This window comes from Lathyrus oleraceus, chromosome 1 (assembly GCF_024323335.1).
Source record: "Lathyrus oleraceus cultivar Zhongwan6 chromosome 1, CAAS_Psat_ZW6_1.0, whole genome shotgun sequence".
NCBI classification, from domain to species: domain Eukaryota; kingdom Viridiplantae; phylum Streptophyta; class Magnoliopsida; order Fabales; family Fabaceae; genus Lathyrus; species Lathyrus oleraceus.
The window spans coordinates 362,587,900-362,601,405 of NC_066579.1; positions in this window are offsets into that span (position 1 = coordinate 362,587,900).

The following is a 13,506-nucleotide window of genomic DNA, read 5'->3' on the forward strand; positions in this document are numbered from 1 at the left end:
ACACAAGCCCCAAAACTAGACCACTACGGGTCACCTTCATCACATCAACAATGCTCAAAATAGAACTGGTCGTAGGCAAAGGAACCTCCTGACCATTCTCTAACATGGTAGCATTATACTGGTACGGAACAACTCTATCGGATGCATACGGGACGGGGCCTGCTAACTGTATTACCAACGGTGATACAGATCTATTGCTGACATTGTTAGTGTTGCTACCGTCGAACTAGATTACCACTCTTTTTGGAGTCTTGAATACATGAACTATGACATTGACATTATCACCTGAGTGACGGGATTGGAAAATCTGGATCATATCTTCATCCATCAACCTTTTGATGTCCCTCTTCACAATCACACAACCTCGAGGGTCAACACTGCAAATTGCACAACCATCATGGTCATGCTCACAATCACTCACCAAACAGATATCATTGTGCATCGCCACCAAGGACCTTGTAATGAAACAGACATCATATATCTTGAATTCCACGAGACGGCCGTCCACCATATTAACAGATGAATTACCATGAGCAGGTAATGAGTTTGCTTTAACATTCGGCGCACAGTTCTCAAAGGACACCATCCCACTCTTGACCAACTTCTGGACGTCATATTTTAGGTTGTAACAATTCTCAATATCATGATCGCGATCTCCTTGGTGAAAGGCACAACGGAGTTCCGGTTTATACCACCATGGAAGTGGTTCTGGAATCTGTGGAGGATTCCTTGGTTGCAGAAGGTTCTTGAAAACCAATGATGGGTAAAATTCAGCATAAGTCATAGGAATAGGGTCGAAAGAGACCTTCTTCCTCTCAAAATTCTGTTGTTGTTGATGATTGTTGGTGTTGTTGTTGTAGTTGTTTGTTCTTTGTTGTGGCTGTTGTTGACGTTGTTGTTGAACTGCTGTTGAGTGATTATTTGAGAATACAGGAATAACAGATGATACTTGGTGATGGTGTTGACAGGGTTATGGATTTCTTTTGACATGAGGCGTCTTCTGCCTCCCAACAAATACTGCATTGGTCTCGCCTTCTTTCTTTCTGGAAAACCCACTGCCGTACTTCTTGCTAGACGAAACCTCATTTTTAGACAACCGTCCCTCTCAAACCCCCCTCTTCTAATCTCATCCCCATATTTACAATCTCGGTAAAATCATTGGGGGCAATGGCAATCATGCGCTCATAGTAAAATGAGCTCAGGGTCTTGAGGAAAACGTTGGTCTTCTCCTTTTCTTCCAAAGGATGGTTGATATGAGCAGCAAGCTCTCTCCATCGTTGGGCGTACTCTTTAAATGTATCCTTGTCCTTCTGATACAATGACCTCAATTGGTCCTTATCCAACGCCATATCCACATTATATTTGTACTGCTTCATAAATGCTTCACCCAAATCATTGAATGTGCGAACACTCGCACTATCCAAACCTATGTACCACCTCAGAGCGGCACCAGTCAGACTGTCTTGGAAATAGTGAATCAGTAACTAATCATTATCAGTTTGCGTTGACATCTTTCTAGCATACATGACAAGATGACTAAGTTGACAAGTATTCCCCTTATATTTTTCAAAGTTAGGGACTTTGAACTTCATCGGGATTTTAACATTAGGAACTAAACAAAGTTCCAGATCACTCTTACCGAATAAATCTTTTCCCCTCAGGGTCTTCAACTCCTTTCACATCTCAAGGAATTGGTCTTTCATTTCGTCCATCTTCTCATAAACATCCGGACCCTTAGAAGGCTTGAAATGGTAGATGGTGTCCTTAACACGAGGCAGAGTATGAACAACCGATGGTGGCACAGACATGACCGGGATAGATGCCGGCATGGAAGCAAAAGTAGGCGCAAAACCCTCGAGCACAAAGTTCGGAGGCATTCCCCACGGGAATCCAGCATGCATGGCAGGAGAAAAATTAGCAAAAGTAGCTGGAATGGTGGAGGTAGCAACCTCTGAAATAACAGTCCTCTGAGGAGGAAGAGTTGCAGGTGTTGGGGAAGATTTGACTTTGAAAAGCTAACACATACTCCATCATGGAAGTCAGGCGGGCGATCTCGTCCTTCAGATCTCTGTTCTCTTGTTTCAAGTGTTCCATAATTCTCGGATGATTGGTACGGGTATTGTATCGATGAGTCAACTTGCCTAAAGCACAAAAGAATAACCAATGAGATATCTGGCGGAAGAAAAACCTATTATGCAAATGATGCATGAAATGCAATGATTTGATTGTTTTTATTTTCAAGGACCTTACTATTTTATTTGATTATTGGCGCGGGTATTGTATCAATGAGTCCTTAGGCTCAAGTTGCAAATCCTCATGCTTTCTGCTGAAAGCATGGAACCGCTCATCCCACATATCCTTCTCTTGCTTCATCTTGGCGAGAACATCTTCCAACTCATCTACATCTTAGTTAGGGAGAGTTAATGGCTCAACCACAACCATAGACATAGGTCTCTAACAAGCATACTACATCTTCAAATCCAAAGCTCTCTTCTTTACCCAAAGAGTGTAAGCTTCCAAAGCTACACAGTTGCACGGACCAAGCTCGGATCTTCCTTTCCTATGCACTTTATGCCAAGCATGCACAATCTTCTACTTCAAATGTTGGGGATCTTTACCCTCTTGATAGAAAAGACCTTCTAACTGAGTGTTATTAGGTTTGTCTTTCAAGGGGAACCCAAGTTGACGACGAGTCAAAGAAGGGTTGTAGTTGATTCCTCCTTGTGTACCAATCAGAGACACATTAGAGAATTCACCACAATAATCAATAATATCCAATCTACTTAATGAAGAATCATACCAAACTATAACATCATTAGTGAGAAACATAAGTCTCTGAGACCACCGTAGACATTGTTTGTTCTCCATAAAAGTAGGGGTCTGAGGCAAGTGAAATAAACCACTTGTACAGAAGAGGAACACAACACACAATCATTCCACCACCTTTAGAATTCCTCAAATGCAAAGAGAAGTACATATCACCCAACATAGTAGGCATATGATTCCCAATCAAGAAGATTCTAATGGCGTTGATATCAACAAAACTGTCAATGTTAGGGAACAAAGCCAAACCATAGAGGAGCAACACCAGGATAGCTTCAAAAGCATCCACACTACCAGCTTGAGCAAATGCAGTAGCTTCCTTGATGAGGAATTCAGAAGTCAACCCAAACATTCCTCCTTTCTTCACCCAATGAGCCTCAATCTCAGACTTCTTCAGATGAAGAGCTTCAGCTATAATATTAGATATGGGAATCTCTTCCAATCCACTAAAGGGTACTTTGTTAGAAACAGGTATTCCCAAGAGATGGGCATACTCCTCCAACGTAGGCACAAGCTGATAATCTGGAAAAGTGAAGCAACGGTAGAGAGGGTCATAAAACTGAAACAACACGCTTAAGAGTACTTCAACCACATCAGCAGACAAAATAGATAGAAGCTTCCCATGACGTTTGAAGTCCAAGGGATCTAATACAAAAGACGATAGCTTCCTTAACTCTTTCAAATTGGGACATCTGAAAATGTACTTCTTAGTGTTCCTTCGTCCACAGTCCATGGTCTGAAAATATTTGCAAATAAGACCTCAGTTCCTTGAAATTATTTTTCGTATGATGAATGTTATGATGCGATTTGTTGGTTCTATGTGTTGGCAGCAATTTTGGTAAAACAAAGAGAGTTCAAAAGATGTTATGTGTGATGTCTTAACATAAGATATCCTATGTACCTGTTGGAGTTCAAGACATAATCATGCAGGATTGTTTCAGAATGTCATATGCAATACCATGAATTCTGATATTTTGTTCCTGCTGGAGTTGAAATGAAAAACATAATTATGCAGGACTGTATCAGGATGTCATACACGATGTCATGACACCCGATGTCTTCATGTACCTGCTGGAAGCTATAAAAGGAAATATGGAATTATGTAGGATTTTTCCAAGACGTCAGACCCGATGTCATGACATCCTGTACACAAAACATTCAGTGTGAATGTCTGGTGTTTTGTGATTGCACAATTAATGGCAATCTATGGATGATTGAAGATCTGATTAGCTGGCGCATTCAATCATGGATTAAAATCTAATTTACTTATTTTCCAAGAAGATCTAACCTGCTGTTATGAAAAGATTTAATTGGAAAATAGATTTAGGGTTTTCAAGATGTCCAAGCCCAGCTGAAAGCTTCAATAAAAACGGACTTAAAAAACCTGTTTTATAACACAACCAATACTGAGCGAAATATAGAGAGAGAGCTAGGGTTTGTGTCTTGTTTAGTCGTGAGACTTGTAAGTCATTCAAGTCATCTTTTGATGATTGAATTGGACTGATTTGTGGTTGTAACTTGTCACTCTAAAGCTGTTAAGCAAGAGTGTGTGTCCACTAGATCAAAGTTGTGAAGCAAGATCAAGTGTGTGTCTTCTTGATCAAAGTTGTTAAGCAAGATCAAGAGTGTGTCTTCTTGATTGAAACTGTGAAGTAAAATCAAGAGTGTGTTATTGAAAAGTGTTTTATTTTTTCAAGGGATTGTTGTTTAAGATCACGGGTATGATTGTAGGGAAGTGAGTGGGTTCTCATATCTAAGAGTGCTTTGGTAGAAATTGCACGGGTAGAGATTAGGTGAGAAAGACTGTAACTTGTTGAAGTGTACGGAGAGTCTTTGAACTGATTCTATTTTAGTGGATTTCCTTCCTGGCTTGGTAGCTTCCAGACGTACGTGAATTGCACTGAACTGGGTTAAAAATTGCTTGTCTCTTTTGCTTTACCATTCTGTATCTTTATCCTATTTGTGTTAACAGATATTAGTGTCGTAACATTACCTTCAACATCTTATATCTGATACCAGAATTTCACGATTGAATGCATCAAGGAAACAATCACAAATAAGGGATCACACACAAGGCAAACAAACAAAAGTCAAGGGATAAATCAAGTCAATGTTAAGATCAATCATCCATTTTGGTGGATTATGGTTTTCACCTTATCAACACCCAAGTTCCATTGATATTGACAAGACTTGATTGGATCAACAAAGAATCAAGGGTTTGTTGTGAGTCACGAGCATGGAGTCTGGGTAAGAACCATACCAAAGGAGTGTACTAAGGATAAAAACTTGTAGATCATGTTCTAAAAAGTTCCCAGAGTCTTAATTCCATCTATCGAATATTATAGGTTAGGATGACTGACTCATCAACCCATAATATTCTCAAGAGAAACTCGTCTCAGTGTAGTATCACGTAACAACTATTATCAAGTCTACACTTGAACAGTCTTCGTACTACGTCCTAAATAGGCCAAGATGGGTTAAATGTTCTGCGGTCCTCATCTTCTCGGACCCCAAAACATAGAAAGTAATTCCTAACCACAAACAACTTGTGTGACATCAATAGCTCAAAAAGGGTCTCCACTGAGTAGATGGGTCTCAAGCCAACTTGTTAAGGACTACTCCACACAAGTCGAACATGATTATACCATCCTCCTATCTTAATTGCACTCAAGTTCGGGTTATAACTTATCTCCCCACTCAGAGATCTCCAAGCACAACAAGCATATTATATCATATAAACAAATATACATACATCAAATATACAATTAATTTCTGTAGCAGTAAATTCATGACCATTAAGCTATTGATAAACTTAACATCAATGAAACTAGAGTAGCCACCGCGCTTTTATTGTTTCCAAGGGAAAAGGGAAAAGTACGAACAAAACCCAAAGATAAGATGTTTTCAAATCAAAACTAATAAAATGCCAGAGATTACAGGTAAGGGGGTTAGTTACACAAAGGGAAGATGTTAGCACCCAAAGTGTCCTAGGTACTCCTAGGGAGCCCTTTTTTATGTGCATATGTTTTTTTGTACAAAATGATGTTTACAATAAATAGAGTGTGGGGATGAGAAAAGAATTATTTAATTAAATTTTTGTGTTTGACAAGACCTTCGTACTTGTGTCTACGTACCAACATAAAATGAGGGATCAAAACCTCGTAGTTCGTGGTAACAATTTCAAAATGAATGAGTTGCTTTTAACAAAATTTTAAGTTTAAAAGAGGCATAAAAAGGCTAAAAGAGTTTAAATGAGTGTTAGTTCTTTTTGTCTTTTGAAATTTCAAGTAAATATGATTAGATTCATTTACAAATTTGATTAATAAAAAGAGTTTGAAAATGCAATGGCATAAGGCCAAAGTTTCTAATTTGCAATAAAGTCTATGTTTTGAAATCACAAGCAAAGCAGATTTTTAAAGGAGGGAGAGATTTGTAATTAAATAAGTGGGGTGGATATAAAAAGATTAATCCTAAGCAAAAATTTAAAAGTTAAGGGTTGAAAAGGTCTGACCAATGGGCTTCAATCCAATAGACAAGAATGTCATATAGAAACCCAAATTTCTCTTGGACTTTAGAATCAAGCAATATCAATACCAAAATACCAACATGAAGAGAAAGACATAAAATAAAGATAGCCACATCCAAGCTTAGCAACTTCATGATCTTCTTCATAATCTCCCATGTATCAGATCACTTCAGAGATATACATTAGACACAGATTCAAAGTAACAGCTTCAATAAGACCATGTAGTAGATGAACTCAATGGAATCTCAATACTTGTATCAAATGAAAGTTTACTTCACAATCACATGGTCTCATGAAAGTTGGCATTGGCCAAGTCCTTTTGCATAGGGAGTATTGCCTAATTCTAAGTCCTAAGTCTTAGATCAATTCCAACAGTCCACACAAATGTCTTTTAGAGTTTTTTTTGTTATTATGTACATTAAGTTCAAATGACCACAAAAACAAACAAGTATATACAATCACAAAATAATCACAAGATATGGCTCAAGTGAGCAAAGTGAAAAGGGCATTAAAGTAAACAAGTTAAATGGTATGAATAATGGCAAATGAATAAAGACTTAAAATTAAAGTGCATAAAAAGTAAATGGCTTGAAATTAAATGTTAGTTGTTAATTGATTAGAAGTTAGTATTGCTTTTGATTTTGTTTTGTTTAAGTCATTCTTTGGAGAACACTCAACCCACTATTTATAAGCATGGATCCTTGAAGCAAGACATCTTCTAATGGAAGGAGAAAAGGCCAAGTTTCCACATAATACCATGAAAGAGGGGAGACTTACAATCTCACTTACTAAAATGCCATGCCTTTTTGTTTCAAAATTTAGCGCTATGTTAAGCAATTGTAATTAGACTTATGTAGAAGTCACAACTATTTGAGGTTGGGCAATAGAAATTTCAGTGCAAATGCATGTTAGAGATATGGTATTATGAACCATACTCCTAAAACATACCACACATAAAAGAAAATGCAAAAGAGGTGGACCTAATCTCATCCACATTTATGTTGATTTTGCAATCAAGTAGCCTTAGGATATAGAGATATCATAGGCCCATGAAATGAATGAGAAGATAATGGGATTAAGATGAAAAGAGAGGGGAAATGGAATCAACATAAATTGGTCAAAGGATGACTTTTATTGAATTAAAATCATTCATTCATTTTGGGAGATGAAATGTACATTTCATCAATCCCCTAAATCCAATGATTTTAAATCAACATATTCAAATCAACCTTGTCCAAGGCCCAACAACACAAGTCAGACACAACAAGTCAATATCAAAAGCTCAACACAATTTATTTGGCAATTAAACATTTTAAATCATTAAAAAAATGCATTAAATTAAATTATGGTTGTTCAAAATTCCAAAACCTCATCAAAACACAAAAGAAATGGCCATGAGATTTATCATAGGTCAAACAAGGTCAAAGGACCTTGGATAAAATATTTCATTATTTTTGGAAACTTAAAAGTATTTTTAAGCAATTAAAAATATGCACACAAAAAATTAAATCATGAAAAATATTAATAATGATCCAAAATTAAAATTAATATGAATTAATTAGAATAAAGCAATTAAACTAAAAATCAGAAAATAGCAAAAAACATGGACCACTTGATCTCCCTCATTAATTGAGGTGACATATCAAGTGGATCTCAGTGTGCGTTCCATAATGGACACTAGTCAATGCGCTGCAGGGATGGTATTTAAAACCAACTCGTGAGATTAAAACAAATTACAAGGATCCTATGGTCTGAGACGTGCCAACGCACTGCCGGAGCTATATCTCCGGTCTTCTTCTCCGAGGGACCTCACCGGACTAGTCCACCTTCAACCATCACCAAAAAAAAAAGAGGACCTAAATTTAAAGAGAAGATGCTCATGAGCTCGAATATGGCCTCAATTTCTCCTAACTCCAAGTATATTGAAAGATACATGGAGTGGAAATTTGAGGATCCTGATCTGAGTTACTTCGATTTAACCTTAAAGCAACTCAATCTTGTTGCCTACCTTGGTAGGACTTCAGACAACCAAAAATCAAGAAGAATTATGGATAATTGAATGAGAAACAAAAAGATGAAAATTGAGAAATTCACCTTCACTGCAGGTCCAGATGAACACAATCTTGCTTCTGATTGCACTTGGCCTTGCTCTGAACACTTGATGGAATGGAATTGAATCAAAAAGGAAGCAGGACTCTTGGAGATTTGAATCTTAAAACAGTGGAGATTCAAACTTGATTTCCAATGGAAATCCTCAAGGTTATCCTTTGAATGAGAGGGTTTAGAGATGGAGATTCAAAGTTGGCGCGTAGGGTCCTCATTTCTGATCATGGAGGGCTTTATTTTTAGGCTCAATGATTGATAATTGAACACTTCATTCAAAGTTCCAAAAATAGTAATATCCTTTGCATGGATGCATAGGAGTGTGATAAGCCCGTGAACCAACTTGCTATCTTGCTATTCTGTTGACTTTTGGGACTCATGGAGGATCATATATGGATAAGATGATGAAATGTGAAGTATCCCTTGAAATATTTGATCAATTTTTTGAACAAGCTTGTTGAAGAAGTCACATAAGATACCCAGATGAATTAGGGTTTCCAAGGAAAATCAATTCCAAACTCTTGATGAATTCTTGATAAAAATAACATGTGAAGATCATGGGGATTGTAAGACCCTAATTTTGTCCCTAAGATCCCTCATGGCATCATAACATTGCATTTGCATTGCCTCAAGGATCATGAGCATCTTGGTTCCCTTTGCCTTTGGGTGGGACCTCTTGTGAGTGGTTTGAGATCACCAAGCATGCTTGAATTGTATATCATTGCTTTTCTTATTTTGTTTTACTAACCAAAAGCACAAAAATATGTCACTAACATCTTGAGGAATCACAATGTCAAAAGCTTCAAGGAGGTCATTGGTAGAAAGATATGGTCAAGAGGAGATGATAGCAAGCATGGTAATGGTTCCCAAAGCCCTCATCCATAAAATGTGTCTCCCTAGCATCTCAATTTATCATTTTGATCAAAGCAAGTCAAAGGGTTTGAGGCTGGTTCCTAAACCCTAAACCCTAATTCATCTGTGCACCACAATGCCTTGCTCATGAAGCAACCTCAACCCATGGTCAAACACAATCAAGGGAAGTTCTTTAACTCATAATTTCATGCATATTTGAACTTATTTGAGTATCCTTAATCATCAATTCATCAGGATATGAATTGTGGACTTGAGAAGTTGATCAGTCAATTCATCTGACTATTTTGAAATGCACTGAGACCTAACTTTTTATGAGTTGGTCAAATGGAGATGATCCCAAAAGCAACAATGTTCTTAAGGACAATATGAACAACTTTAATGTTCATCAAAAATTTATTTGAAGCTTGGAAGGTCATCTCCCATTCCAAGACATTATAGGTCATTTTGATTGAAACCCTAATTCTAGGTCAACTTCCCAAAAACATAACTCATTCATTTTTTATGATTTTGAAGTGGGATCAAATGCATTGGAAAGATTAAGATGTCTACTTCAAATGTTATGTTGGATAAAACTTCAAAGTATCAAAGGAAATACATGTGATAATGCAAGACATTATAGGTCACTTTGGGCCAAATGCATTGAAAGGCAAAAAATTCCAACTTCAAGTGCCCATATCGCTTCCATCAAAAATCCAAATGATGCCAAATTTAAGTCCATTTTGATTGTCTTGAAAAGATCTACAACTTTGATGTTGGAGGTTTTTTCATTTGAGGCTTTCATCATCCAAAAAGAAGGGCTTGAACATTGGCCAAATTTAGAAACTTTGCCTTTACATATTTTGCATCTTGCACTTTAAACCCCAATTTCACCAATTTCCACACTTCAAATGGATTTTTGCCCAACATAACAATTTTTCCTTACATCAAAACCTTTCCAACCATTACTCACATGCTCATGTTTGGATTTGGCAAATGGTATTTTCGAAAAGGAGAAGCTTTTGGTTAAATTATGCATAACACTTCAAAATTCCATGCACAAGCAATTACCATTCAGATTACACGTCCATTTCACTTTGGCATGATTTCAGATTGCATTTGGTAGTGAATTTGGGCCTTGTGCATGGTCATGCAAGCCCATGCAAGGAATGTCCAACTTCATGCACACGAATTCAATCACCCTCTCCTTGCCATTCCCTCTATAAATAAGGACCTTATTCCATTCAAATTTCACCCTGGAATCAACCTGAATTGCTGCAGAAATCAAAACCCAACCTCTCACCAAAGAAGCTATTTCACTTTTCTTCAAATTTTTCAGATCTAAAATTCAACTACATCTGGTTGAATCTTTGGATCTAAAGCTTCTAGACCTTCATCCTTTACTCCATTGATCTTCTATTTTGGCAAAGGAAGCAAGGAATCAAGCTCAAATCTCCAGAAAGCAAGGTTGTTCTTCAACTGGTTTTTTCTTCGAAACTCATCATCTATTGATCTATTTGCTTGGATCTTGTGTTGGCTGAAGTCCTCTTCATAGAGGCAATTGATTTGAGTACTTAATTGTTGAAATCTATCAAGTTCTCATGAACATCACAGAATTTCCATCTCTGATTTCTCTCAATATAGAGATCTAGAGTGGAATTGAGTGATACAGGGATGATGTACATCATCCCAGCTTTCCAACGGTGTATAGATCGTGTATTTTGGTTAAGTTTTGGTTGTCTGCAATTTTGGCCGGAAAACACAAGCTCACCGGAGAAGAAGGTGGCTCCGGTGGCCGTCCCATTGCCAGTTTGAATGTGGATCGTTGGATTGAGTTTCCCAGATCTAATCCTGGCCCTCGCTTGTTATGACTTTCATTTATTCATTGTGTTACGCGTAGACTTGGACATATGGTGGAAGCGCGCTCCTGGAGCGCATGATCTGCCAGCTCAATTAATGTGCTCAGATCTAACGCTCCTGGTTTTTTTGAATTTCCAATGTTCTGATTTAATTTCTTTTATTTCCATTATTTTCAAAAATCAATATCTTCTTCATTTTTAATCCAAAAAATATGGGACCAATTGCATTCTTCTCCAAATAAATTCTAGTTTCTGATTTTGATTTTTAATATTTTTTTTTCATCATTTGATATTTTTTGTGAATTTTCTCTTTTATGGTTATTTTTAATTCATTTTAAATAGTTTTTGATATTCAAAAAATACAAAAATATTTTCCTAACCTATTTGAATGATGATGGATCTATGAAAAATATTCTCATCAATTTTTTAATTGATTTGAGATTTATTTGAGATTTTAGTTCAATTAGGTTATTTTTATTCATTTTTAATTGATTAAAAATAGTTTCTGACTTTTAAAAATGCTGAAATTTTTTGTCAAACTCAGTTTGACCTTGTTGAACTTGGGATAAATCACTTGAACCTTTCAAGGTTGATTTGAGGTGATTTTGAAGTTTGACCTTTCTTTTATTTTTAATTCAAGTTTATTTTAATATTGAAAATGCCAAAAAATATTTTGCTTATTGTTTGATCTCCAATCTTCATCTCATTTCTGATTTCTCATTGTTTGACTTTGACCTTCAATGTCACTTGGTCAATACACATGGATTGGTACATTTTATTTGACCTTATGCATTTTGATCTTTCCATTTCCTTATCCATTCTTCATCCCCTTCTTCTTCTTCTTCTTTCTTTTTGATCAATGAGTTGAAGGTTGATAAGTTAGCATTGATTAGGGAGACTTAATCTTCCTTGATTCAAATCTAATTCATCTTGATCAAGTGATCAAGTGAATGGCTTTGCATTAAGGATAGGTTGTTTTCTAAATCATGCAAAAGCCTTAAACCAATAGAAGATCAATTCTCTTTTTCTTTTTGGCATGGCAAGTTGTTGGAACTTGGTTCACTAATCAAGACTTCTAACTTGTGTTGTTGCCTACATTATTATTGACCGGCCTCAGATAGTTGTGACTTCTACATAAGTCCAATTACGATTGCTTAACATAGCGCTAAATTTGCCTTATGGCACACTAACTATTAACACTAACCATTAACTATTAACATTTACTTTTTGCCCCTTTACTTTCATGCAATTTACTATTCTTGCATATATTATCCATTTGCTTTTCTCTTTGCTCACTTGAGTACATGTTTATGTTAATGCCATTTGCCTTTTGCTCAGTTGAGCACATAATTGTGCATAAAATATTGTGCTTGTGTTTTGTTTTGATTGTTGTGGACCAAAATGCAAAAAATGGACAAGTGGACTTAGTTTCTAGGACTTTCCCTAGGCAAAAATTGGAGTAAAAAGGACCTTAATGATGAAGATGGATTTGAAGGACCAAACCTCTAAACTCACTCTTGTCCATTCTTGATTTACTTCATGGAAATTTTGATGTGTGTGCTTTTGTGCTAGGGGATTCTATGAGAGCTTAAATTGAAGGACCATTGCCATGTTCGTCCAAAGTGAAAGACACAAGATACATTGAGAATCTCTTGAGAGACTTGTTTGATTGCTTGAGCTTACTATTATTGTGATTGCTTATTCCAAAGGGTGGGAGCTACTTGGATCATCAATATGATCTCAAGAGAGGAACTCCATTGTGGTTTTGTTTCTTTATCCCTCACCTTTTTGCTTTAATTAGGACTTAGCCATTCTTCTTCTTCCCTCCACTCTAACCCAAGCCAAAACCTTTTGTGTAAACATTTAACCATTGTTTTCAAACATTAGAAACCTAAGCCTTATGCTTTTGATTTTCAAACTTTATTTTCATAACACTTATTTTGAATTGAATCTGTAAGTTAACTTTGACCATTTTGTATATACTTCTAATTGGTAAATATAACCCATTCAAATGTCTTTTTGTGGTTCCAATGGCCACTTCCTTAATCAGATTTTTTATAACCTTTAGCTATTAGGTTTGAGTTATCCTTGTGGTAGATGTAATACTCACCTATATCCTTAGTGATGGACAATGAGTCTTTCATGCTTATTATAGGGTTAACCCCTCACTAGCATGTTGAAGTTATCCTCACATGGTGGATTTGGGGTTTTTGGTTGAGTTTTCTACCTTTGATAACAAAAGACCTTAAGGCTTTTGGACCAATCAATTCACCAACTCATTTTGAGATTTTTACCCCGAACTACAAGGTTTTGATCCTACCTTTTTAAGATGGTACGTAGGCAATG